General features: G+C 46.1%; 2 long non-coding RNA genes across 3 annotated transcripts in view; one reads left to right on the top strand and one right to left on the bottom strand.

Moving 5' to 3' along the window:
* Positions 1-7,194: 7,194 nt before the first annotated feature.
* On the bottom strand, positions 7,195-13,013 carry LOC122922638. The gene is made up of 4 exons (XR_006387164.1): positions 12,922-13,013; positions 8,178-8,319; positions 7,986-8,095; positions 7,195-7,228 (listed from the first exon to the last, which is right to left on the bottom strand). It is a non-coding gene; the product is annotated as an uncharacterized LOC122922638 (long non-coding RNA).
* Positions 13,014-13,053: 40 nt separating this feature from the next.
* Positions 13,054-24,104, top strand: part of LOC122922641 — a 28,034-nt gene continuing 16,983 nt past the window's right edge. For both annotated transcript variants that reach the window (XR_006387166.1, XR_006387165.1), the window contains exon 1: positions 13,054-13,117. This is a non-coding gene — a long non-coding RNA (uncharacterized LOC122922641). The remainder of the gene's footprint in view (positions 13,118-24,104) is intronic.

Below are 24,104 nucleotides of genomic sequence, written 5' to 3'. Positions count from 1 at the left end.
GCGGTCACAGCTCACACACAGAGAAACTGGAGCAGGACTGGAAAACCTCCTGATGTAGGCACTGATCAGCGCTTGGGGGTCACAGCTCATACACAGAGAAACTGGAGCAGGACTGGAAAACCTCCTGATGTAGGCACTGATCAGCGCTTGGGGGTCACAGATCACACACAGAGAAACTGGAGCAGGACTGGAAAACCTCCTCATGTAGGCACTGATCAGCGCTTGGGGGTCACAGCTCATACACAGAGAAACTGGAGCAGGACTGGAAAACCTCCTGATGTAGGCACTGATCAGCACTTGGCGGTCACAGCTCATACACAGAGAAACTGGAGCAGGACTGGAAAACCTCCTGATGTAGGCACTGATCAGCACTTGGCGGTCACAGCTCACACACAGAGAAACTGGAGCAGGACTGGAAAACCTCCTGATGTAGGCACTGATCAGCACTTGGGGGTCACAGATCACACACAGAGAAACTGGAGCAGGACTGGAAAACCTCCTGATGTAGGTACTGATCAGCACTTGGGGGGTCACAGCTCACACACAGAGAAACTGGAGCAGGACTGGAAAACCTCCTGATGTAGGCACTGATCAGCACTTGGCAGTCACAGCTCACACACAGAGAAACTGGAGCAGGACTGGAAAACCTCCTGATGTAGGCACTGATCAGCACTTGGCAGTCACAGCTCACACACAGAGAAAACTGGAGCAGGACTGGAAAACCTCCTGATGTAGGCACTGATCAGCACTTGGGGGTCACAGATCACACACAGAGAAACTGGAGCAGGACTGGAAAACCTCCTGATGTAGGCACTGATCAGCACTTGGCGGTCACAGCTCACACACAGAGAAACTGGAGCAGGACTGGAAAACCTCCTGATGTAGGCACTGATCAGCACTTGGCAGTCACAGCTCACACAGAGGGAAACTGGAGCAGGACTGGAAAACCTCCTGATGTAGGCACTGATCAGCGCTTGGGGGTCACAGCTCACACACAGAGAAACTGGAGCAGGACTGGAAAACCTCCCCATGTAGGCACTGATCAGCACTTGGGGGTCACAGATCACACACAGAGAAACTGGAGCAGGACTGGAAAACCTCCTGATGTAGGCACTGATCAGCACTTGGCGGTCACAGCTCACACACACAGAAACTGGAGCAGGACTGGAAAACCTCCTGATGTAGGCACTGATCAGCACTTGGCGGTCACAGATCACACACAGAGAAACTGGAGCAGGACTGGAAAACCTCCTGATGTAGGCACTGATCAGCACTTGGCGGTCACAGCTCACACACAGAGAAACTGGAGCAGGACTGGAAAACCTCCTGATGTAGGTACTGATCAGCACTTGGGGGGTCACAGCTCACACACAGAGAAACTGGAGCAGGGCTGGAAAACCTCCTGATGTAGGCATTGATCAGCACTTGGCGGTCACAGCTCACACAGAGAAACTGGAGCAGGACTGGAAAACCTCCTGATGTAGGCACTGATCAGCACTTGGCGGTCACAGCTCACACACAGAGAAACTGGAGCAGGACTGGAAAACCTCCTGATGTAGGCACTGATCAGCACTTGGCGGTCACAGATCACACACAGAGATACTGGAGCAGGACTGGAAAACCTCCTGATGTAGGCACTGATCAGCACTTGGCGGTCACAGATCACACACAGAAAAACTGGAGCAGGAGTGGAAAACCTCCTGATGTAGGCACTGATCAGCACTTGGGGGTCACAGATCACACACAGAGAAACTGGAGCAGGACTGGAAAACCTCCTGATGTAGGCACTGATCAGCACTTGGCGGTCACAGCTCACACACAGAAACTGGAGCAGGACTGGAAAACCTCCTGATGTAGGCACTGATCAGCACTTGGGGGTCACAGCTCACACAGAGAGAAACTGGAGCAGGACTGGAAAACCTCCTGATGTAGGCACTGATCAGCACTTGGGGGTCACAGATCACACACAGAGAAACTGGAGCAGGACTGGAAAACCTCCTGATGTAGGCACTGATCAGCACTTGGCAGTCACAGATCACACACAGAGAAACTGGAGCAGGACTGGAAAACCTCCTGATGTAGGCACTGATCAGCACTTGGCGGTCACAGATCACACACAGAGAAACTGGAACAGGACTGGAAAACCTCCTGATGTAGGCACTGATCAGCACTTGGGGGTCACAGCTCACACACAGAGAAACTGCAGCAGGACTGGAAAACCTCCTGACATAGGCACTGATCAGCACTTGGGGGTCACAGCTCACACACAGAGAAACTGGAGCAGGACTGGAAAACCTCCTGATGTAGGCACTGATCAGCGCTTGGGGGTCACAGCTCACACAGAGAAACTGGAGCAGGACTGGAAAACCTCCTGATGTAGGCACTGATCAGCACTTGGGGGTCACAGCTCACACACAGAGAAACTGGAGCAGGACTGGAAAACCTCCTGATGTAGGCACTGATCAGCACTTGGCGGTCACAGCTCACACACAGAGAAACTGGAGCAGGACTGGAAAACCTCCTCATGTAGGCACTGATCAGCACTTGCCGGTCACAGATCACACACACAGAGAAACTGGAGCAGGACTGGAAAACCTCCTGATGTAGGCACTGATCAGCACTTGGCGGTCACAGCTCACACACAGAGAAACTGGAGCAGGACTGGAAAACCTCCTGATGTAGGCACTGATCAGCGCTTGGGGGTCACAGCTCATACACAGAGAAACTGGAGCAGGACTGGAAAACCTCCTGATGTAGGCACTGATCAGCGCTTGGGGGTCACAGCTCACACACAGAGAAACTGGAGCAGGACTGGAAAACCTCCTCATGTAGGCACTGATCAGCGCTTGGGGGTCACAGCTCATACACAGAGAAACTGGAGCAGGACTGGAAAACCTCCTGATGTAGGCACTGATCAGCGCTTGGGGGTCACAGCTCACACACAGAGAAACTGGAGCAGGACTGGAAAACCTCCTGATGTAGGCACTGATCAGCACTTGGGGGTCACAGATCACACACAGAGAAACTGGAGCAGGACTGGAAAACCTCCTGATGTAGGCACTGATCAGCACTTGGGGGTCACAGCTCACACACAGAGAAACTGGAGCAGGACTGGAAAACCTCCTGATGTAGGCACTGATCAGCACTTGGGGGTCACAGATCACACACAGAGAAACTGGAGCAGGACTGGAAAACCTCCTGATGTAGGCACTGATCAGCACTTGGCGGTCACAGCTCACACACAGAGAAACTGGAGCAGGACTGGATAACCTCCTGATGTAGGCACTGATCAGTACTTGAGGGTCACAGATCACACACAGAGAAACTGGAGCAGGACTGGAAAACCTCCTGATGTAGGCACTGATCAGCACTTGGGGGTCACAGATCACACACAGAGAAACTGGAGCAGGACTGGAAAACCTCCTGATGTAGGTACTGATCAGCACTTGGGGGGTCACAGCTCACACACAGAGAAACTGGAGCAGGACTGGAAAACCTCCTGATGTAGGCACTGATCAGCGCTTGGGGGTCACAGCTCGCACACAGAGAAACTGGAGCAGGACTGGAAAACCTCCTGATGTAGGCACTGATCAGCACATGGCAGTCACAGCTCACACACAGAGAAACTGGAGCAGGACTGGAAAACCTCCTGATGTAGGCACTGATCAGCACTTGGGGGTCACAGATCACACACAGAGAAACTGGAGCAGGACTGGAAAACCTCCTGATGTAGGCACTGATCAGCGCTTGGGGGTCACAGATCACACACAGAGAAACTGGAGCAGGACTGGAAAACCTCCTGATGTAGGCACTGATCAGCACTTGGCGGTCACAGCTCACACAGAGAAACTGGAGCAGGACTGGAAAACCTCCTGATGTAGGCACTGATCAGCACTTGGCGGTCACAGCTCACACACAGAGAAACTGGAGCAGGACTGGAAAACCTCCTGATGTAGGCACTGATCAGCGCTTGGGGGTCACAGGTCACACACACAGAGAAACTGGAGCAGGACTGGAAAACCTCCTGATGTAGGCACTGATCAGCACTTGGCAGTCACAGCTCACACACAGAGAAACTGGAGCAGGACTGGAAAACCTCCTGATGTAGGCACTGATCAGCACTTGGGGGTCACAGCTCACACACAGAGAAACTGGAGCAGGACTGGAAAACCTCCTGATGTAGGCACTGATCAGCACTTGGGGGTCACAGATCACACACAGAGAAACTGGAGCAGGACTGGAAAACCTCCTGATGTAGGCACTGATCAGCACTTGGCGGTCACAGCTCACACACAGAGAAACTGAAGCAGGACTGGAAAACCTCCTGATGTAGGCACTGATCAGCACTTGGGGGTCACAGCTCACACACAGAGAAACTGGAGCAGGACTGGAAAACCTCCTGATGTAGGCACTGATCAGCACTTGCCGGTCACAGATCACACACACAGAGAAACTGGAGCAGGACTGGAAAACCTCCTGATGTAGGCACTGATCAGCACTTGGCGGTCACAGCTCACACACAGAGAAACTGGAGCAGGACTGGAAAACCTCCTGATGTAGGCACTGATCAGCACTTGGGGGTCACAGATCACACACAGAGAAACTGGAGCAGGACTGGAAAACCTCCTGATGTAGGCACTGATCAGCACTTGGGGGTCACAGCTCACACACAGAGAAAATGGAGCAGGACTGGAAAACCTCCTGATGTAGGCACTGATCAGCACTTGGGGGTCACAGCTCACACACAGAGAAAATGGAGCAGGACTGGAAAACCTCCTGATGTAGGCACTGATCAGCACTTGGGGGTCACAGCTCGCACACAGAGAAACTGGAGCAGGACTGGAAAACCTCCTGATGTAGGCAGTGATCAGCACTTGGCGGTCACAGCTCACACACAGAGAAACTGGAGCAGGACTGGAAAACCTCCTGATGTAGGCACTGATCAGCACTTGGCGGTCACAGCTCACACACAGAGAGAAACTGAAGCAGGACTGGAAAACCTCCTGATGTAGGCACTGATCAGCACTTGGGGGTCACAGCTCACACACAGAGAAACTGCAGCAGGACTGGAAAACCTCCTGATGTAGGCACTGATCAGCACTTGGGGGTCACAGATCACACACAGAGAAACTGGAGCAGGACTGGAAAACCTCCTGATGTAGGCACTGATCAGCACTTGGGGGTCACAGCTCACACACAGAGAAAATGGAGCAGGACTGGAAAACCTCCTGATGTAGGCACTGATCAGCACTTGGGGGTCACAGCTCACACACAGAGAAAATGGAGCAGGACTGGAAAACCTCCTGATGTAGGCACTGATCAGCACTTGGGGGTCACAGCTCGCACACAGAGAAACTGGAGCAGGACTGGAAAACCTCCTGATGTAGGCACTGATCAGCACTTGGGGGTCACAGATCACACACAGAGAAACTGGAGCAGGACTGGAAAACCTCCTGATGTAGGCACTGATCAGCACTTGGCGGTCACAGATCACACACAGAGAAACTGGAGCAGGACTGGAAAACCTCCTGATGTAGGGACTGATCAGCACTTGGCGGTCACAGCTCACACACAGAGAAACTGGAGCAGGACTGGAAAACCTCCTGATGTAGGCACTGATCAGCACTTGGGGGTCACAGCTCATACACAGAGAAACTGGAGCAGGACTGGAAAACCTCCTGATGTAGGCACTGATCAGCACTTGGCGGTCACAGCTCACACACAGAGAAAATGGAGCAGGACTGGAAAACCTCCTCATGTAGGCACTGATCAGCACTTGGGGGTCACAGCTCACACACAGAGAAACTGGAGCAGGACTGGAAAACCTCCTGATGTAGGCACTGATCAGCACTTGGGGGTCACAGCTCACACACAGAGAAACTGGAGCAGGACTGGAAAACCTCCTGATGTAGGCACTGATCAGCACTTGGCGGTCACAGCTCACACACAGAGAAACTGGAGCAGGACTGGAAAACCTCCTGATGTAGGCACTGATCAGCACTTGGCGGTCACAGCTCACACACAGAGAAACTGGAGCAGGACTGGAAAACCTCCTGATGTAGGCACTGATCAGCACTTGGGGGTCACAGCTCATACACAGAGAAACTGGAGCAGGACTGGAAAACCTCCTGACATAGGCACTGATCAGCACTTGGCGGTCACAGCTCACACACAGAGAAACTGGAGCAGGACTGGAAACCTCCTGATGTAGGCACTGATCAGCACTTGGCGGTCACAGCTCACACACAGAAACTGGAGCAGGACTGGAAAACCTCCTGATGTAGGCAGTGATCAGCACTTGAGGGTCACAGATCACACACAGAGAAACTGGAGCAGGACTGGAAAACCTCCTGATGTAGGCACTGATCAGCACTTGGGGGTCACAGCTCACACAGAGAAACTGGAGCAGGACTGGAAAACCTCCTGATGTAGGCACTGATCAGCACTTGGCGGTCACAGCTCACACACAGAGAAACTGGAGCAGGACTGGAAAACCTCCTGATGTAGGCACTGATCAGCACTTGGCGGTCACAGCTCACACACAGAAACTGGAGCAGGACTGGAAAACCTCCTGATGTAGGCACTGATCAGCACTTGAGGGTCACAGATCACACACAGAGAAACTGGAGCAGGACTGGAAAACCTCCTGATGTAGGCACTGATCAGCACTTGGGGGTCACAGCTCACACAGAGAAACTGGAGCAGGACTGGAAAACCTCCTGATGTAGGCACTGATCAGCACTTGGCGGTCACAGCTCACACACAGAGAAACTGGAGCAGGACTGGAAAACCTCCTGATGTAGGCACTGATCAGCACTTGGGGGTCACAGCTCACACACAGAGAAACTGGAGCAGGACTGGAAAACCTCCTGATGTAGGCACTGATCAGCGCTTGGGGGTCACAGCTCATACACAGAGAAACTGGAGCAGGACTGGAAAACCTCCTGACGTAGGCACTGATCAGCACTTGGGGGTCACATCTCACACACAGAAACTGGAGCAGGACTGGAAAACCTCCTGATGTAGGCACTGATCAGCACTTGGCGGTCACAGCTCACACACAGAAACTGGAGCAGGACTGGAAAACCTCCTGATGTAGGCACTGATCAGCACTTGGGGGTCACAGATCACACACAGAGAAACTGGAGCAGGACTGGAAAACCTCCTGATGTAGGCACTGATCAGCACTTGGCGGTCACAGATCATACACACAGAAACTGGAGCAGGACTGGAAAAAAAATAAAAAAAATCTATAATTTGGTAATTGCCGAAAGCTACAGGAGGAACAGGGATATGGACTTAGTGACTACAAATCAGGGATAAAGAAAAAAAAACATATAAAAAAAAAAAAAATCACTGATCACGGCAGCTCCCAGTTACTCTTCTCGTCACTGGAGTCTCTGTTGGGGTGTACCACAAGTCCCAGCAGACACACAGTACAGAGGGGCACAGAATGGCTGCCTGCAGTGGGATGCCGCTCTAGTGCTGCCATAGACTGGTGCAGAATGCCAGCCAACCACAGCGCTGACCGGGGACGCCAGACACTGGGGGCCCTGGTCTACCCTCAGTGTTGATGGGTGCCGGCTGACTGAGCCCACCTGCAGCTCCATCACTGGTCCTTACAGTGGTCGGTACTTCATGGAGCAGCAGCAGCCATCTCAGCCGGTGGTTCAGGTGCCACCTCTGTATGGAGCTAGGCAGGAAGTGGCAAAGGCTTTACAGGGGGCTTCTGCTATTACTATTGATGATCCATCCTCTGGACAACCGCCTTCACACCCCCCAGTGCCAGCCTGTGCCCATATACAGGCTCCTCCTACATACATGATAACCAATCACATTACCAGAGAGGGGAGTGACCTGTTATACCGCGTCATCTCCATACATTACTGTATAGAAGTATTAATCTGTGTACATTATACACATGGGGGTAATAACACCCCCCCAGTGCCAGCCTGTGCCCATATACATATACAGACTCCTCTTACCAGGTGATGTGAGGGGCCGGTGGTCCTCCATCATGGCGTCCTCGTACCGATCCTTGTGTCCTTCTATATACTCCCACTTCTCCATGGACATCCTGACACCTTACAGGAACCTGACAACAAAATGACACCATCATCACCCAGACCCTCCAGCGCTGTTACTGGAGATCCTCCCAGTATTCCCAGCAGTGTCACCTCTCCAGTCAGCAGCTCAGTGATCTTGTGGGGGACTCCTAGGATCTTCTGCTCATGTACCAGAGGATGAGGGGTCCGGCTCCACCCACCTGACTCATGGAGATGGATGATGGGAGTAACAGAAGTCCACTAATGTGTAATCCTGTGGAAAAACAGTGAGAGATAGTGAAAAATCATCTCAAGTCTCACTGCTCTTACAGTACAGAGTCCACAGTCTCACTGCTCTTACAGTACAGAGTCCATAGTCTCACTGCTCTTACAGTATAGAGTCCATAGTCTCACTGCTCTTACAGTATGGAGTCCACAGTCTCACTGCTCTTACAGTACAGAGTCCATAGTCTCACTGCTCTTACAGTATAGAGTCCATAGTCTCACTGCTCTTACAGTAAAGAGTCCATAGTCTCACTGCTCTTACAGTAAAGAGTCCATAGTCTCCCTGCTCTTACAGTACAGAGTCCATAGTCTCACTGCTCTTACAGTACAGAGTCCATAGTCTCACTGCTCTTACAGTATAGAGTCCATAGTCTCACTGCTCTTACAGTAAAGAGTCCATAGTCTCACTGCTCTTACAGTAAAGAGTCCATAGTCTCACTGCTCTTACAGTAAAGAGTCCATAGTCTCACTGCTCTTACAGTAAAGAGTCCATAGTCTCACTGCTCTTACAGTATAGAGTCCATAGTCTCAGTGCTCTTACAGTAAAGAGTCCATAGTCTCACTGCTCTTACAGTATAGAGTCCATAGTCTCACTGCTCTTACAGTAAAGAGTCCATAGTCTCACTGCTCTTACAGTATAGAGTCCATAGTCTCACTGCTCTTACAGTATAGAGTCCATAGTCTCACTGCTCTTACAGTAAAGAGTCCACAGTCTCACTGCTCTTACAGTACAGAGTCCACAGTCTCACTGCTCTTACAGTATAGAGTCCACAGTCTCACTGCTCTTACAGTATAGAGTCCATAGTCTCACTGCTCTTACAGTAAAGAGTCCATAGTCTCACTGCTCTTACAGTATAGAGTCCATAGTCTCACTGCTCTTACAGTAAAGAGTCCATAGTCTCACTGCTCTTACAGTATAGAGTCCATAGTCTCACTGCTCTTACAGTATAGAGTCCATAGTCTCACTGCTCTTACAGTATAGAGTCCATAGTCTCACTGCTCTTACAGTATAGAGTCCATAGTCTCACTGCTCTTACAGTACAGAGTCCATAGTCTCACTGCTCTTACAGTATAGAGTCCATAGTCTCACTGCTCTTACAGTATAGAGTCCATAGTCTCACTGCTCTTACAGTACAGAGTCCATAGTCTCACTGCTCTTACAGTATAGAGTCCATAGTCTCACTGCTCTTACAGTATAGAGTCCATAGTCTCACTGCTCTTACAGTACAGAGTCCATAGTCTCACTGCTCTTACAGTACAGAGTCCATAGTCTCACCGCTCTTACAGTACAGAGTCCATAGTCTCACTGCTCTTACAGTAAAGAGTCCATAGTCTCACTGCTCTTACAGTATAGAGTCCATAGTCTCACCGCTCTTACAGTAAAGAGTCCATAGTCTCACTGCTCTTACAGTATAGAGTCCATAGTCTCACTGCTCTTACAGTATAGAGTCCATAGTCTCACTGCTCTTACAGTATAGAGTCCATAGTCTCACCGCTCTTACAGTAAAGAGTCCATAGTCTCACTGCTCTTACAGTATAGAGTCCATAGTCTCACTGCTCTTACAGTACAGAGTCCACAGTCTCACTGCTCTTACAGTACAGAGTCCATAGTCTCACTGCTCTTACAGTACAGAGTCCACAGTCTCACTGCTCTTACAGTATAGAGTCCATAGTCTCACTGCTCTTACAGTATAGAGTCCATAGTCTCACTGCTCTTACAGTATAGAGTCCATAGTCTCACTGCTCTTACCGTAAAGAGTCCATAGTCTCACTGCTCTTACAGTACAGAGTCCATAGTCTCACTGCTCTTACAGTATAGAGTCCATAGTCTCACCGCTCTTACAGTATAGAGTCCATAGTCTCACCGCTCTTACAGTACAGAGTCCATAGTCTCACTGCTCTTACAGTATAGAGTCCATAGTCTCACTGCTCTTACAGTACAGAGTCCATAGTTTTACTGCTCTTACAGTATAGAGTCCATAGTCTCACTGCTCTTACAGTATAGAGTCCATAGTCTCACTGCTCTTACAGTATAGAGTCCATAGTCTCACTGCTCTTACAGTATAGAGTCCATAGTCTCACCGCTCTTACAGTATAGAGTCCATAGTCTCACCGCTCTTACAGTACAGAGTCCATAGTCTCACTGCTCTTACAGTATAGAGTCCATAGTCTCACTGCTCTTACAGTACAGAGTCCATAGTTTTACTGCTCTTACAGTATAGAGTCCATAGTCTCACTGCTCTTACAGTATAGAGTCCATAGTCTCACTGCTCTTACAGTATAGAGTCCATAGTCTCACTGCTCTTACAGTATAGAGTCCATAGTCTCACTGCTCTTACAGTATAGAGTCCATAGTCTCACTGCTCTTACAGTATAGAGTCCATAGTCTCACTGCTCTTACAGTACAGAGTCCATAGTCTCACTGCTCTTACAGTACAGAGTCCATAGTCTCACTGCTCTTACAGTACAGAGTCCATAGGCTCACTGCTCTTACAGTATAGAGTCCATAGTCTCACTGCTCTTACAGTATAGAGTCCATAGTTTTACTGCTCTTACAGTATAGAGTCCATAGTCTCACTGCTCTTACAGTATAGAGTCCATAGTCTCACTGCTCTTACAGTATAGAGTCCATAGTCTCACTGCTCTTACAGTATAGAGTCCATAGTCTCACTGCTCTTACAGTATAGAGTCCATAGTCTCACTGCTCTTACAGTACAGAGTCCATAGTCTCACTGCTCTTACAGTACAGAGTCCATAGTCTCACTGCTCTTACAGTACAGAGTCCATAGTCTCACTGCTCTTACAGTAAAGAGTCCATAGTCTCACTGCTCTTACAGTACAGAGTCCACAGTCTCACTGCTCTTACAGTAAAGAGTCCATAGTCTCACTGCTCTTACAGTATAGAGTCCATAGTCTCACTGCTCTTACAGTAAAGAGTCCATAGTCTCACTGCTCTTACAGTATAGAGTCCATAGTCTCACTGCTCTTACAGTATAGAGTCCATAGTCTCGCTGCTCTTACAGTACAGAGTCCACAGTCTCACTGCTCTTACAGTAAAGAGTCCATAGTCTCACTGCTCTTACAGTATAGAGTCCATAGTCTCACTGCTCTTACAGTATAGAGTCCATAGTCTCACTGCTCTTACAGTATAGAGTCCATAGTCTCACTGCTCTTACAGTAAAGAGTCCATAGTCTCACTGCTCTTACAGTAAAGAGTCCATAGTCTCACTGCTCTTACAGTATAGAGTCCATAGTCAAAGTAAAAAGTTCATAGGACATTACAGGTGGAGGTAGAAGAGGAGAGGACTACTACCCCCAACATTTCTAGCCCGTTATTATGTGATATCAGAGGATATTACAAGGGGAGGTAGAAGAGGAGAGGACTACAACTCCCAGGATGTCCAGTCCGTTATTATGTCATATCACAGGACATTACAGGAGGAGGTAGGAGAGGACTACAACTCCCAGCATGTCCAGCCCGTTATTATGTGATATCAGAGGACATTACAGGAGGAGGTAGTAGAGGAGAGGACTACAACTCCCAGCATGTCCAGCCCATTTTTATGTGATATTAGAGGACATTACAGGAGTAGGTAGTAGAGGAGAGGACTACAACTACCAGCATGTCCAGCCCGTTATTATGTGATATCAGAGGACATTACAGGGGGAGGGAGGAGAGGACTACAACTCCCAGCATGTCCATCCTGTTATTATGTGATATCAGAGGACATTACAGGGGGAGGGAGGAGAGGACTACAACTCCCAGCATGTCCAGCCCGTTATTATGTGATATCAGAGGACATTACAGGGGGAGGGAGGAGAGGACTACAACTCCCAGCATGTCCGGCCTCTTATTATGTGATATCAGAGGACATTACAGGGGGAGGGAGGAGAGGACTACAACTCCCAGCATGTCCATCCTGTTATTATGTGATATCAGAGGACATTACAGGGGGAGGGAGGAGAGGACTACAACTCCCAGCATGTCCAGCCCGTTATTATGTGATATCAGAGGACATTACAGGGGGAGGGAGGAGAGGACTACAACTCCCAGCATGTCCGGCCTCTTATTATGTGATATCAGAGGACATTACCGGAGGAGGTAGAAGAGGAGAGGACTACAACTCCCAGCATGTCCAGCCCGTTATTATGTGATATCAGAGAACATTACCGGAGGAGGTAGAAGAGGAGAGGACTACAACTCCCAGCATGTCCAGCCCGTTATTATATGATATCAGGACATTACAGGGGGAGGTAGAAGTGGAGAGGACTACAACTCCCAGCATGTCCAGCCCGTTATTATATGATATCAGGACATTACAGGGGGAGGTAGAAGTGGAGAGGACTACAACTCCCAGCATGTCCAGCCCGTTATTATGTGTTATCAGAGGACATTACAGGAGGAGGTAGAAGAGGACTACAATTCCCAGCATGTCCAGCCTGTTATTACATGAATTCAGAGGACATTACAGGAGGAGGTAGAAGAGAAGAGGACTACAAATCCCAGCATGTCGAACCCGTTATTATGTGATATCAGAGGACATTACAGGAGGAGGGAGAAGAGGAGAGGACTACAACGCCCAGCAGTTACCTGGCTTCCAGCTGTCAGACCGACTCCTTCTCCTCCATAGGAACAGCTCGGTAGCTCCGCCCCTGCAGTCACATGACACATCACAGGTCCTTCACCCCCCTCTCATAGTCTGCATTTCTAGGCTCTGCCCCTTCCATGTCTTGTCGCCTGGTGATGACGTCACGGCAGGTCCTGCAGTCTAGTAGTGTGCTGGCCGGTACGTATAACCTGTTCACACCGTGCGGACCGTCTTCTGTCACATCCACCTACCGGCGCACACAGAGCCTTCATGGTGTCTGCTGCCAGGAGAGGGCCGCCGCTGAGCTGTCTGCCGCTGTGTCCTGGGGGTCAGGGGGGCCGCAGAGGGACTGGAGGAGGGGACAGAGGGGTCGGGGGGGGGGGGGTCAGGAGGGAGGACAAAGGACAGAGGTCTCTGGAGGAGGGGACAAAGGGGTCGGGAGGGGGAGGGGGGGGAGTCTGAGGGGGCAGAGGGGTCTGGGGGAGGGGGGGGTCAGGAGGGAGGAGTCTGGGGGGGCAGTGGGGTCTGGAGGAGGAGAGAGAGGATTCTGGGGGAGGGGACAAAGGGGTCTGGGGGGATGAGAGAGGGGTCAGGAGGGAGGAGTCTGGGGGGGCAGTGGGGTCTGGAGGAGGAGAGAGAGGAGTCTGGGGGAGGGGACAAAGGGGTCTGGGGGGATGAGAGAGGGGTCAGGAGGGAGGAGTCTGGGGGGGCAGTGGGGTCTGTAGGGAGGACAGAGTGGTCCTCTATGAAATAAAACTGACCTGTTCTCTTCATTCTCCAGTCAGTACGATTACAGTGATACCACATTTATATAGTTTTATGGGTTTTGTATTTACAGCGTTCCCTATAAGATAAAACTGACCTGTTCTCTTCATTCTCCGGGTCAGTACGATTACAGAGATACCACATTTATATAGTTTTATGGGTTTTGTATTTACAGCGTTCCCTATGAGATAAAACTGACCTGTTCCCTTCATTCTCCGGGTCAGTACGATTACAGAGATACCACATTTATATAGTTTTATGGGTCTTGTTATTACAGTGTTCCCTATGAGATAAAACTGACCTGTTCCCTTCATTCTCCGGGTCAGTACGATTACAGAGATACCACATTTATATAGTTTTATGGGGTTTGTATTTACAGCGTTCCCTATGAGATAAAACTGACCTGTTCTCCTCATTCTCCGGGTCAGTACGATTATAGTGATACCACATTTATATAGTTTTATGGGGTTTGTATTTACAGCGTTCCCTATGAGATAAAACTGACCTGTTCTCCTCATTCTCCGGTCAGTACGATTACAGTGATACCACATTTATATAGTTTTATGGGTTTTGTTATTACAGCGTTCCCTATGAGATAAAACTGATCTGTTCTCTCCATTCTCCGGGTCAGTACGATTACAGTGATACCACATTTATATAGTTTTATGGGGTTTGTGTTTACAGCGTTCCCTATGAGATAAAACTGACCTGTTCTCTTCATTCTCCAGTCAGTACGATTACAGTGATACCACATTTATATAGTTTTATGGGTTTTGTGTTTACAGCGTTCCCTATGAGATAAAACTGACCTGTTCTCTTCATTCTCCGGTCAGTACGATTACAGAGATACCACATTTATATAGTTTTATGGGTTTTGTATTTACAGCGTTCCCTATGAGATAAAACTGACCTGTTCTCCTCATTCTCCGGTCAGTACGATTACAGCGATACCACATTTATATAGTTTTATGGGTTTTGTGTTTACAGCGTTCCCTATGAGATAAAACTGACCTGTTCCCTTCATTCTCCGGGTCAGTACGATTACAGTGATACCCCATTATATAGTTTTATGGGGTTTGTATTTACAACGTTCCCTATGAGATAAAACTGACCAGTTCCCTTCATTCTCCGGGTCAGTACGATTACAGAGATACCACATTTATATAGTTTTATGGGTTTTGTGTTTACAGCGTTCCCTATGAGATAAAACTGACCTGTTCTCTTCATTCTCCGGTCAGTACGATTACAGTGATACCACATTTATATAGTTTTATGGGTTTTGTATTTACAGCGTTCCCTATGAGATAAAACTGACCAGTTCCCTTCATTCTCCGGGTCAGTACGATTACAGAGATACCACATTTATATAGTTTTATGGGGTTTGTATTTACAGCGTTCCCTATGAGATAAAACTGACCTGTTCTCTTCATTCTCGGGGTCAGTACGATTACAGAGATACCACATTTATATAGTTTTATGGGTCTTGTTATTACAGCGTTCCCTATGAGATAAAACTGACCTGTTCCCTTCATTCTCCGGTCAGTACGATTACAGTGATACCACATTTATATAGTTTTATGGGTCTTGTTATTACAACGTTCTCTATGAGATAAAACTGACCTGTTCCCTTCATTCTCCGGGTCAGTACGATTACAGTGATACCACATTTATATAGTTTTATAGGTTTTGTATTTACAGCGTTCTCTATGAGATAAAACTGACCTGTTCTCCTCATTCTCCGGTCAGTACGATTACAGAGATACCACATTTATATAGTTTTATGGGTCTTGTTATTACAGTGTTCCCTATGACATAAATCTGACCTGTTCTCTTCATTCTCCGGGTCAGTACGATTACAGAGATACCACATTTATATAGTTTTATGGGTTTTGTTTTTACAGCGTTCCCTATGAGATAAAACTGTCCTGTTCTCTTCATTCTCCGGGTCAGTACGATTACAGAGATACCACATTTATATAGTTTTATGGGTTTTGTATTTACAGCGTTCCCTATGAGATAAAACTGACCTGTTCTCTTCATTCTCCGGGTCAGTATGATTACAGTGATACCACATTTATATAGTTTTATGGGTTTTGTATTTACAGCGTTCCCTATGAGATAAAACTGACCTGTTCTCTTCATTCTCCGGTCAGTACGATTACAGTGATATCACATTTATATAGTTTTATGGGTTTTGTATTTACAGAGTTCCCTATGAGATAAAACTGACCTGTTCTCTTCATTCTCCGGTCAGTACGATTACAGTGATACCACATTTATATAGTTTTATGGGTTTTGTATTTACAGCGTTCCCTGTGAGATAAAACTGACCTGTTCCCTTCATTCTCCGGGTCAGTACGATTACAGTGATACCACATTTATATAGTTTTATAGGTTTTGTGTTTACAGCGTTCCCTGTGAGATAAAACTGACCTGTTCCCTTCATTCTCCGGGTCAGTACGATTACAGTGATACCACATTTATATAGTTTTATAGGTTTTGTGTTTACAGCGTTCCCTATGAGATAAAACTGACCTGTTCCCTTCATTCTCCGGGTCAGTACGATTACAGTGATACCACATTTATATAGTTTTATGGGTTTTGTATTTACAGCGTTCTCTATGAGATAAAACTGACCTGTTCCCTTCATTCTCCGGTCAGTACGATTACAGGGATACCACATTTATATAGTTTTATGGGTTTTGTTTTTACAGCGTTCCCTATGAGATAAAACTGACCTGTTCTCTTCATTCTCTGGGTCAGTACGATTACAGAGATACCACATTTATATAGTTTATGGGTTTTGTGTTTACAGCGTCCCCTATGAGATAAAACTGACCTGTTCCCGTCATTCTCCGGTCAGTACGATTACAGAGATACCACATTTATATAGTTTTATGGGTTTTGTTTTTACAGCGTTCCCTATGAGATAAAACTGACTTGTTCTCTTCATTCTCCGGGTCAGTACGATTACAGAGATACCACATTTATATAGTTTTATAGGTTTTGTGTTTACAGCGTTCCCTATGAGATAAAACTGACCTGTTCTCTTCATTCTCCGGTCAGTACGATTACAGTGATACCACATTTATATAGTTTTATGGGTCTTGTTATTACAGCGTTCCCTATGAGATAAAACTGACCTGTTCCCTTCATTCTCCGGTCAGTACGATTACAGTGATACCACATTTATATAGTTTTATGGGTTTTGTTATTACAGCGTTCCCTATGAGATAAAACTGACCTGTTCCCGTCATTCTCCGGGTCAGTACGATTACAGAGATACCACATTTATATAGTTTTATGGGTCTTGTTATTACAGCGTTCCCTATGAGATAAAACTGACCTGTTCCCTTCATTCTCCGGGTCAGTACGATTACAGTGATACCACATTTATATAGTTTTATGGGTCTTGTTATTACAGCGTTCCCTATGAGATAAAACTGACCTGTTCCCTTCATTCTCCGGGTCAGTACGATTACAGAGATACCACATTTATATAGTTTTATGGGTCTTGTTATTACAGCGTTCCCTATGAGATAAAACTGACCTGTTCTCCTCATTCTCCGGTCAGTACGATTACAGTGATACCACATTTATATAGTTTTATGGGTTTTGTTATTACAGCGTTCCCTATGAGATAAAACTGATCTGTTCTCTCCATTCTCCGGGTCAGTACGATTACAGTGATACCACATTTATATAGTTTTATGGGGTTTGTGTTTACAGCGTTCCCTATGAGATAAAACTGACCTGTTCTCTTCATTCTCCGGTCAGTACGATTACAGAGATACCACATTTATATAGTTTTATGGGTTTTGTATTTACAGCGTTCCCTATGAGATAAAACTGACCTGTTCTCCTCATTCTCCGGTCAGTACGATTACAGCGATACCACATTTATATAGTTTTATGGGTTTTGTGTTTACAGCGTTCCCTATGAGATAAAACTGACCTGTTCCCTTCATTCTCCGGGTCAGTACGATTACAGTGATACCCCATTATATAGTTTTATGGGGTTTGTATTTACAACGTTCCCTATGAGATAAAACTGACCTGTTCCCTTCATTCTCCGGGTCAGTACGATTACAGAGATACCACATTTATATAGTTTTATGGGTTTTGTGTTTACAGCGTTCCCTATGAGATAAAACTGACCAGTTCCCTTCATTCTCCGGGTCAGTACGATTACAGAGATACCACATTTATATAGTTTTATGGGGTTTGTATTTACAGCGTTCCCTATGAGATAAAACTGACCTGTTCTCTTCATTCTCGGGGTCAGTACGATTACAGAGATACCACATTTATATAGTTTTATGGGTCTTGTTATTACAGCGTTCCCTATGAGATAAAACTGACCTGTTCCCTTCATTCTCCGGTCAGTACGATTACAGTGATACCACATTTATATAGTTTTATGGGTCTTGTTATTACAACGTTCTCTATGAGATAAAACTGACCTGTTCCCTTCATTCTCCGGGTCAGTACGATTACAGTGATACCACATTTATATAGTTTTATAGGTTTTGTATTTACAGCGTTCTCTATGAGATAAAACTGACCTGTTCTCCTCATTCTCCGGTCAGTACGATTACAGTGATACCACATTTATATAGTTTTATGGGTCTTGTTATTACAGTGTTCCCTATGACATAAATCTGACCTGTTCTCTTCATTCTCCGGGTCAGTACGATTACAGAGATACCACATTTATATAGTTTTATGGGTTTTGTTTTTACAGCGTTCCCTATGAGATAAAACTGTCCTGTTCTCTTCATTCTCCGGGTCAGTACGATTACAGAGATACCACATTTATATAGTTTTATGGGTTTTGTATTTACAGCGTTCCCTATGAGATAAAACTGACCTGTTCTCTTCATTCTCCGGTCAGTACGATTACAGTGATATCACATTTATATAGTTTTATGGGTTTTGTATTTACAGAGTTCCCTATGAGATAAAACTGACCTGTTCTCTTCATTCTCCGGTCAGTACGATTACAGAGATACCACATTTATATAGTTTTATGGGTTTTGTTTTTACAGCGTTCCCTATGAGATAAAACTGTCCTGTTCTCCTCATTCTCCGGGTCAGTACGATTACAGTGATACCACATTTATATAGTTTTATGGGTTTTCACACATGGAGTACTGTGTACAGTTCTGGGCTCCTGTAAACAAGGCAGACATAGCAGAGCTGGAGAAGGTCCAGAGGAGGGCAACTAAAGTAATAACTGGAATGGGGCAACTACAGTACCCTGAAAGATTATCAAAATTAGAGTTATTCACTTTAGAAAAAAGACGACTGAGGGGAGATCTAATTAATATGTATAAATATATCAAGGGTCAGTACAGAGATCTATTCCATCAGCTATTTATCCCCAGGACTGTGACTGTGACGAGGGGACATCCTCTGCGTCTGGAGGAAAAAAGGTTTGTACACAAACATAGAAAAGGATTCTTTACGGTAAGAGCAGTGAGACTATGGAGCTCTCTGCCTGAGGAGGTGGTGATGGTGAGTACAATAAAGGAATTCAGGAGGGGCCTGGACGTATTTCTGGAGCTTAATAATATTACAGGCTATAGCCACTAGAGAGGGGTCTTCCTCTGGATCAACTTGCGGGATAACAGGCCGAACTGGATGGACAAATGTCTTTTTTCGGCCTTATGTACTATGTTACTATTTACAGCGTTCCCTATGAGATAAAACTGTCCTGTTCCCTTCATTCTCCGGTCAGTACGATTACAGCGATACCACATTTATATAGTTTATGGGTTTTGTTTTTACAGCGTTCCCTATGAGATAAAACTGACCTGTTCTCTTCATTCTCCGGGTCAGTACGATTACAGTGATACCACATTTATATAGTTTTATGGGTTTTGTTTTTACAGCGTTCCCTATGAGATAAAACTGACCTGTTCTCTTCATTCTCCGGGTCAGTACGATTACAGTGATGCCACATTTATATAGTTTTATGGGTTTTGTATTTACAGCGTTCCCTATGAGATAAAACTGACCTGTTCTCTTCATTCTCCGGTCAGTACGATTACAGTGATACCACATTTATATAGTTTTATAGGTTTTGTTTTTACAGTGTTCCCTATGAGATAAAACTGTCCTGTTCCCTTCATTCTCCTGTCAGTACGATTACAGTGATACCACATTTATATAGTTTTATGGGTTTTGTTTTTACAGCGTTCCCTATGAGATAAAACTGACCTGTTCTCTTCATTCTCCGGGTCAGTACGATTACAGAGATACCACATTTATATATTTTTATGGAGTGCTTTCCGCATCTTTTGCGGCCCCATTGAAGTGAATGGGTCCGCATCCAAGCCGCAAAAACTGCGGCTCGGATGCGGACCAAAACAGTCGTGTGCATGAGGCCTTAGGCTGGATCATAAATCTGCAAAAGTCGGGTCTTCTTCCCCCTTCCTGTTGCAGGTTTGGGACAAGAAGCAAATTTTCTTGAACAAAAAAAAAGTAAGAGTTCCAGCGTGGGTGAAGTTTTCTCTGTCCTGGTGGACAAAGCGGAAAAACCTGTCCCGAGGGGTGGAATGGCATCAAACAAACCAAATGGTGATTACAACCGACGCAAGCAAGCAGGGTTGGGGAGCACACATGATGGGCGCCATGAAGCAAGGGCTATGGAAAGCAGATATGGAGCAAGCATCTTCACAGGCGAGAACTGAATGCAGTCTGGCAGGTCCTAAAAGCCTTCGCGCCCTCGATTCGGTTAAATCATGTAAGGATTCTTTCCGACAATACCAGCACGGTAGCCTACTGAAACAAACAAGGAGGGAAGAGGAGTCGATCTCTCGCTCTGCTGGCAAAAAATATCTTTGTCTGGGCCGAAGAGAATTTATTGTCCCTTTCAGCGATCCATGTAAGAGGAAAGGAACATCTAGTGGCAGACTTTCTGAGCAGGAAACGTCTGAAAGAAGGAGATTGGAGTCTGAATCCAATAGTGTTCAGTCAAATTTGTGCGAAATGGTTCCCGGTGATAAAGAAGTTAGCGGGGGAAGATTACCCTAACCCTCCCCTACCAGATCTTTTGTCACAGGGCCCAGTTATTCATCCCAGGGTTCCTCAGCTCCGTCTGACTGCCTGGAGGTTGAGAGGACCATCTTGAAGAAGAAGGACCTTTCAGATGTTGTTATCACCACTCTTATACACAGCAGAAAGCCTGTGACATCAAAAATGTACTTAAGATCCTGGGAAGCCTTCCTTCGGTTTGCCAAAAACACCTGGGGCTCCTCCATGGCGCCAGACATCAGTCTGATACTAGACTTTCTACAAACAGGCCTTGACAAAGGTCTGACAGTACCTTAAGGGTTTAGATTGTAGCTCTAAGCGCTTTTATGGGTACAAAATTAGCAGATCTGGATCTTGTCATAAGATTCCTTAAAGGAGCATGTAGATTACCCCCAAAATTCAGATCTTCTGTTCCTCCGTGGGACTTGAATCTAGTCTTGTCTGTTTTAATGCATTCCCCATTTGAGCCGATCACTGATATTCCCTTAAAAATGTTGACATTAAAAACGGCTTTTCTATTGGCCATTACAACGGCTAGGAGAATAGGAGAGATCCAGGCGTTCTCTATCATGCCACCTTACCTAACAATATCGGAAGCTACAATTGTTTTAAGACATGCTCCAGAATTTCTCCTTAAAGTTCTATCCAAATTTCACTGTCAAGAAGAAATATCTCTTCCTTCCTTTTGTTCTCAGGCGGTGTCTGAAAAGGAGAAGTTGTTCCATAACCTTGATGTCAGAAGATGTGTGCTCCAGTATCTAGAGTCAACTAAGAACTTGAGGAAATCAAACCAGCTTTTCATTCAGTTTCTTGGACTTAATCGGGGGAAAGCAGCTAGCAAAGCCTCCATTGCTCAGTGGATTAAGTCATGTATCGTTCTTTGTTATAAAAAAAAAGAAAAGAAAAAAAGGGGGATTTCTCCTCCGGATAAGTTAAGATCTCTGATACAACCTGCTGATGACACTCAGTAACACTCTAAGCTCAGGGGCCACTTCCGTCTGAGAACATCCTACTTGAAGCCTCACAATGGGGAGGTACTGTTTGTCACGAACTATGGATCCGACCGCTCCGGATCCCACAGCTGTGACGTAGTGGTCTGTGACGGAGTCTGCGCACACACAGAGACCTCACGTGACCGGGGTATTACCACTCGGCTAACACCCCCCACTACACTTCGGTAACTGCCACCACGTGGGTTCCCGGTCCACGAGCCGACTATCCGGGTCATTCACTATCACACAGATCAGTGGATGAACCGGATATCACTTACTGACCAACCGCAGTCAATCACCCCCAGCTACAATTCCTAAATGCAATGTAACTAACTACCTGGTAACGTCTCCTCAAAGGCAAGGTACGTTGTTCAGCAGCTTAGAATATGGAAGACTTGGCCACTTAGATTTTATAATCTTTAATAAGAGGTAAAAAGCAGTGCAGACAAGTCTAATGACAATGACTATAAATCTACAGAATAATAATAACAATATAAATAATCACGACAGTTCAAATGAAAGGGAAAAAGATGAAAGAATACTTAGTTTCTCTGCAGGGTTTCAGATGGTCGCTCATATGTCCTTTTTGAATCCTTGCAAACCCCTTTTCAGTATGTATCAGGGGAGACCCTCAAAGTTCTTCTGATACAGGGATATGCCGTCAATGTCCAATTAAGTGTCTGGTGATGTTCCATGGGTCTCTCTCCTCTGTCCTTGTGCATGGATTTTTATGAACTCTGCCATGGGCAGGAGACTTACTCCTGTCAGCCAATGGCAGCAGAGGGACTGTGAAGCCTAGGGAATGGCCCCCAAGTGTTTTATGACCCCATCAAAGTTCAGTTCCTACAATGAGGATTATACTTAAGCCCGTATCTCCCTGATACATCGGCATATTTTTATACAGAATACATATTTGCGATCCTTATTTATTTACCTACAGAATGAGACCACACGGTAATGCTGGGACCTGTAGTTCTTCTACCACCCATAGGTCAGCTACAGAATCACATCCTCTAGTCATATTTGATACCCAATTAACCACAATACTCTGTAGAGCCTGGATCTGGTGTCAGAAAGGGCATAAGTTGATTCATAAATGAAATATGAAAGTGGACTGGTTTTATGCCCAGAGCTAATTAAGGGCTATTAGCTCTCCTCAAACCAGACCTGGAAATTAATGACGTCACGCTCCAGCCAGGCTTGACAGCGAGCTGATCTTATCTTATAGGATGAGCTGGGCCTGGTATAGCCTTTATGACCTTTTATAGCCGGCCTCAAAGAGTAGTGGTAATAAAAGTGTCCATCTATATCATAGGCGACCCAGGCTTCGGGAAGATGAGAGTTCACTGTTTTTTACATAGGCCAGAAGCATATAAGATGGCTATCCAGAGGAATTATGTATGTATGCCGGCACACTGTTCATTAATTGTTAGATGTCGTCTTGGTCTCATGATGTCAGAATGTGAGCAGCATGATGAGGAGGACTATTTAAATACCAATTCTAATTGAACCGGGAAATGTATTGGGCGATTCATGGATCAAACACCTGGTGTGAATTTTGCCGTTAGGCTCTTTTTGAGAGAACAGCAAGTTGTGGAAAGAGTACAGAAACACTGAACAGTTGGACATTTAGAAGGTTAGAGAAGGTCAGATTAAGTTCACTTGTAAATGTTAGAGGGCAATTTTAGGTTCATCCTAAAACTTTTTACCCACAATCCAAATATCCTGGACTTTTTGGTAATAGTGTGTATTAAACTGCAGCTATAACAGCCTGTGTCTGTCAGAATGATGGAAGTTGTAGTTTTGCAGCAGTTTTAGAACCACAAGTTAGAGAATATTGCTCTAGACATAGTACTGTAAGAGCTGTGGGACAATTTTTTACTATAAGAGCAGTGATACTATGGACTCTATACTGTAAGAGCAGTGAGACTATGGACTCTTTACTGTAAGAGCAGTGAGACTATGGACTCTTTACTGTAAGAGCAGTGAGACTATGGACTCTTTACTGTAAGAGCAGTGAGACTATGGACTCTTTACAGTAAGAGCAGTGAGACCATGGACTCTTTACTGTAAGAGCAGTGAGACTATGGACTCTATACTGTAAGAGCAGTGAGACTGTGGACTCTATACTGTAAGAGCAGTGAGACTATGGACTCTTTACTGTAAGAGCAGTGAGACTATGGACTCTTTACTGTAAGAGCAGTGAGACTATGGACTCTTTACAGTAAGAGCAGTGAGACCATGGACTCTTTACTGTAAGAGCAGTGAGACTATGGACTCTATACTGTAAGAGCAGTGAGACTGTGGGCTCTATACGGTAAGAGCAGTGAGACTATGGACTCTATACTGTAAGAGCAGTGAGACTATGGACTCTATACTGTAAGAGCAGT

Source organism: Bufo gargarizans, unplaced genomic scaffold (assembly GCF_014858855.1).
Source record: "Bufo gargarizans isolate SCDJY-AF-19 unplaced genomic scaffold, ASM1485885v1 fragScaff_scaffold_57_pilon, whole genome shotgun sequence".
NCBI lineage: Eukaryota > Metazoa > Chordata > Amphibia > Anura > Bufonidae > Bufo > Bufo gargarizans.
This window is presented reverse-complemented; position numbering and strand designations above follow the sequence as displayed.